Source organism: Salvelinus namaycush, unplaced genomic scaffold (genome assembly GCF_016432855.1).
Source record: "Salvelinus namaycush isolate Seneca unplaced genomic scaffold, SaNama_1.0 Scaffold1489, whole genome shotgun sequence".
Taxonomy (NCBI): domain Eukaryota; kingdom Metazoa; phylum Chordata; class Actinopteri; order Salmoniformes; family Salmonidae; genus Salvelinus; species Salvelinus namaycush.
Genome location: NW_024058218.1, coordinates 57,501 through 63,041, shown reverse-complemented (window position 1 = coordinate 63,041; position 5,541 = coordinate 57,501).

Below are 5,541 nucleotides of genomic sequence, written 5' to 3'. Positions count from 1 at the left end.
ACGGAGGAAGGCAGGCAGGAGAGAGAAGCTATGTACAGCAAACAACGACATGACTGTGGACTTTGTACCAAGACGCATATCGCGCGGCTCGACAAACATTTTAAGACTGTCCATGGACTTAAGATTAAGACGTTATCATGGAAGCACGCTGTGCAATCTAGCCGGGTTTCGACTGATATAGAGCTGCCTAACAACGACATTGAACAGCGGCTGGAGCCCGGTGACGACTCTGGGTTTATGCAGTCTGTTGACAGCGATTGTTCCCCGGAGAAGCAACTGAGTGGCGAGAGTGAGCAGTCGGCGGTGCAGTCAACCAGTCCTATCGGTGGTGAACAACGCCCGGAACCGAGGGGAGCAAGCCTGCGTCGTGTCGACATCCACCAACTCCGACAGTGATGAAGACGCCGGTGTGTCGCCAATGAATCAAGGTTGGAATACTCTAATTTTTAAAGACTATGCGACCTTTACTAATGGTATCAACCCTTCGGTTAAACGCATTGATAATAGTCGCAGCAGTCTGTCCCGTAGTACGGGAATTCCATATGTGTCACTCTCTGGAAACACAGTCACGTTACTACCGTTACCATAATTTGCCTCGTAACGCAAGCCAAGCTCGGACATTAATTGAGAGACAAATCAATCAATGAAGAACTCAAAATAAATATAATATTTTTGCAATTAATCCTTGTCTTTGTGTGTCATTTTCATTCTATTTCAATAGGAGCACCTAGTAACCCAAAAATAATACCAGGTGCACTCATTCGATTTCAATAGGAGCACCTGGTAACCCAAAAATAATACCAGGTGCACGGAGGGGAGGATGAGTACAGACCTTTTATATAAAAGCTCCATAAATCCCTTAGGCCGGTGCCTACTGACTTGTGCCCGTAGTATGGTGCTCCCATAGCGGGGCATGGGTGTGGGCAGGCCCTTTAAATTCATTTTCATTCGATTTCTATAGCAGCACCTGGTAACCCAAACTAACATAAGGTGGTGTCAGTGTTGAGGATGCGGACAGACATTTTATATAAAAGCTCCATAAATCCCTTAGGCCGGTGGCCACTGACTTGTGCCCGTAGTATGGTGCTCCCATAGCGGGCATGGGTGTGGGCAGGCCCTTTAAATTCATTTTCATTCGATTTAAATAGGGGCACCTGGTAACCCAAAAAGAGGGCACTCTGTCGTTTTTCCTGAAAAGTTCAACTTAGAAAGTATTCAGACCTTTTATATAAAAGCTCCATAAATCCCTTAGGCCGGTGCCTACTGACTTGTGCCCGTAGTATGGTGCTCCCATAGCGGGCATGGGTGTGGGCAGGCCCTTTAAATTCATTTTCATTCGATTTAAATAGGGGCACCTGGTAACCCAAACTAACATAAGGTGGTGTCAGTGTTGAGGATGCGGACAGACATTTTATATAAAAGCTCCATAAATCCCTTAGGGCCGGTGGCCTACTGACTTGTGCCCGTAGTATGGTGCTCCCATAGCGGGCATGGGTGTGGGCAGGCCCTTTAAATTCATTTTCATTCGATTTAAATAGGGGCACCTGGTAACCCAAAAAGAGGGCACTCTGTCGTTTTTCCTGAAAAGTTCAACTTAGAAAGTATTCAGACCTTATTTTTTAAAAGCTCCATAAATCCCTTAGGCCGGTGCCTACTGACTTGTGCCCGTAGTATGGTGCTCCCATAGCGGGCATGGGTGTGGGCAGGCCCTTTAAATTCATTTTCATTCGATTTAAATAGGGGCACCTGGTAACCCAAACTAACATAAGGTGGTGTCAGTGTTGAGGATGCGGACAGACATTTTATATAAAAGCTCCATAAATCCCTTAGGCCGGTGGCCTACTGACTTGGGCCCTACTATGGTGCTCCCATATCGGGCATGGGCGTGGGCAGGCCCTTAAAAGTCGTTTTCATTCGATTTAAATAGGGGCACCTGGTAACCCAAAAAGAGGGCACTCTGTCGTTTTTCCTGAAAAGTTCAACATAGAAGTATTCAGACTTATTTTTTAAAAGCTCCATAAATCCCTTAGGCCGGTGCCTACTGACTTGTGCCCGTAGTATGGTGCTCCCATAGCGGGCATGGGTGTGGGCAGGCCCTTTAAATTCATTTTCATTCGATTTCAATAGGGGCACCTGGTAACCCAAAAAAGGGGTGTCGTTTGATGCGGACAGACATTTTATATAAAAGCTCCATAAATCCCTTAGGCCGGTGCCTACTGACTTGGCCCTACTATGGTGCTCCCATATCGGGCATGGGCGTGGGCAGGCCCTTAAAAGTCGTTTTCATTCGATTTCAATAGCGGCACCTGGTAACCCAAAAAGAGGGCACTCTGTCGTTTTTCCTGAATAGTTCAACATAGAATATTTTCGGACTTTTTTTGAAAAGCTCCATAAATCCTTAGGCCGTGCCTACTGACTGGGGCCCCTAGCTATGGTGCTCCCATATCGGGCATGGGGTGGGCAGGCTTTAAAAGTCGTTTTCATTCGATTCAATAGCGGCACCTGGTAACCCAAAAGAGGGCACTCTGTCGTTTTTCCTGAATAGTTCAACATAGAATATATTTCGGACTTTTTTTGAAAAAGCTCCATAAATCCCTTAGGCCGGTGCCTACTGACTTGTGGCCCGTAGTATGGTGCTCCCATATCGGGCATGGGGTGGGCAGGCCTTAAAAGTCGTTTTCATTCGATTTCAATAGCGGCACCTGGTAACCCAAAAAGAGGGCACTCTGTCGTTTTTCCTGAATAGTTCAACATAGAATATTTTCGGACTTTTTTTGAAAAGCTCCATAAATCCCTTAGGCCGGTGCCTACTGACTTGGGCCCCGAACGTATGGTGCTCCCATATCGGGCATGGTGTGGGCAGGCCCTTAAAAGTTCTTTTTCATTCGATTTCAATAGGGGCACCTGGTAACCCAAAAAGAGGGCACTCTGTCGTTTTTCCTGAATAGTTCAACATAGAATATTTTCGGACTTTTTTTGAAAAGCTCCATAAATCCCTTAGGCCGGTGCCTACTGACTTGTGACCCGTAGTATGGTGCTCCCATATCGGGCATGGGTGTGGGCAGGCCTATTAAAAGTCGTTTTCATTCGATTTCAATAGGGGCACCTGGTAACCCAAAAAGTGGGCACTCTGTCGTTTTTCCTGAATAGTTCAACATAGAATATTTTCGGACTTTTTTTGAAAAGCTCCATAAATCCCTTAGGCCGGTGCCTACTGACTTGTGCCCGTAGTATGGTGCTCCCATATCGGGCATGGGTGTGGGCAGGCCCTTTAAAATCATTTTCATTCGATTTCAATAGGGGCACCCTGGTAACCCAAAAAGAGGGCACTCTGTCGTTTTTCCTGAATAAGTTCAACATAGAATATTCAGGACTTTTTATATGAAAAGCTCCATAAATCCCTTAGGCCGGTGCCTACTGACTTGGCCCCGTAGCTATGGTGCTCCCATATCGGGCATGGGCTGTGGGCAGGCCCTTAAAGTCATTTTCATTCGATTTCAATAGGGCACCTGGTAACCCAAACGAGGACACTAATGTCGGTTTTTCCGTGAATAGTCAATGCGGACTATTTTCGGACATTTTTATGAAAAGCTCCATAAATCCCTTAGGCCGGTGGCCTACTGACTTGGGCCCCTACTATGGTGCTCCCATATCGGGCATGGGCGTGGGCAGGCCCTTAAAGTCGTTTTCATTCGATTTCAATAGCGGCACCTGGTAACCCAAAAAGAGGGCACTCTGTCGTTTTTCCTGAATAGTTCAACATAGAATATTTTCGGACTTTTTTTGAAAAGCTCCATAAATCCCTTAGGCCGGTGCCTACTGACTTGGGCCCCTACTATGGTGCTCCCATATCGGGCATGGGCGTGGGCAGGCCCTTAAAAGTCGTTTTCATTCGATTTCAATAGGGGCACCTGGTAACCCAAAAAGAGGGCACTCTGTCGTTTTTCCTGAATAGTTCAACATAGAATATTTTCGGACTTTTTTTGAAAAGCTCCATAAATCCCTTAGGCCGGTGCCTACTGACTTGTGCCCCTAGTATGGTGCTCCCATATCGGGCATGGGTGTCTGCAGGTCCTTTAAAGTCGTTTTCATTCGATTTAAATAGGGGCACCTGGTAACCCAAAAAGTGGGCACTCTGTCGTTTTTCCTGAGTAGTTCAACATAGAAAGTATTCAGACCTTATTTTTGAAAAGCTCCATAAATCCCTTAGGCCGGTGGCCACTGACTTGTGCCCATAGTATGGTGCTCCCATAGCGGGCATGGGTGTCTGCAGGTCATTTAAATTCATTTTCATTCGATTAGAATAGGAGCACCTGGTAACCCAAAAATAATACCAGGTGCACGGAGGGGAGGATGAGTACAGACATTTTATATAAAAGCTCCATAAATCCCTTAGGCCGGTGGCCACTGACTTGTGCCCGTAGTATGGTGCTCCCATAGCGGGCATGGGTGTCTGCAGGTCATTTAAATTCGTTTTCATTCGATTTCAATAGGGGCACCTGGTAACCCAAAAAGTGGGCACTCTGTCGTTTTTCCTGAGAAGTTCAACATATAAAGTATTCAGACCTTATTTTTTAAAAGCTCCATAAATCTTTTAGGCCGGTGGCCACTGACTTGTGCCCGTAGTATGGTGCTCCCATAGCGGGCATGGGTGTGGGCAGGTCATTTAAATTCATTTTCATTCGATTTCAATAGCAGCACCTGGTAACCCAAAAATAATACCAGGTGCACTCATTCGATTTCAATAGGAGCACCTGGTAACCCAAAAGAGGGCACTTAGCCGTTTTTCCTGAGTAGTTCAACATAGAATATTTTCGGACCTTTTTTGAAAAGCTCCATAAATCCTTCAGGCCGGCCCCCACTGACTTGTGCCCATAGTATGGTGCTCCCATAGCGGGCATGGGTGTCTGCAGGCCATTTAAAATCATTTTCATTCGATTTCAATAGCAGCACCTGGTAACCCAAAAATAATACCAGGTGCACTCATTCGATTTCAATAGGAGCACCTGGTAACCCAAAAATAATACCAGGTGCACAGAAGGGAGGATGAGTACAGACATTTTTTAAAAGCTTCATAAATCACTCAGGCCGGCCCCAACTGACTTGGGTCCGTAGTATGGTTGTTCCATATAGGGTATTGAGGTATGTAGCCTATCTAAAATCATTTAAAACCATTATAAAAATATGCACCTGGTAACCCAAAAATAATACCAGGTGCACGGCAGTGGCACTCTGTCACTTTTTCGACCAATTCCCGAAATCTTGAAATAATGATAAAACATAATTCCCGATGGGCTAGATGCCCCAAATTTTGGCTCATACCCTCTCTCGTGATGGTCAACAGTTATCCACTGTAAAAAAAATTCGGAACCATAGGAATCTATTGTACAGGCAAGTGATTTTTTTCCCCAAAACATTAAAACACGATTTTCTATTAAAATGTTTTATAGAAAAACGGTTATAATTAGATGAAAATGTTCGTCTATTTGTACCCTTTCGTGCAAAAAAAACCTCAACCAGATTGGAGTTGTATTTTTTGTG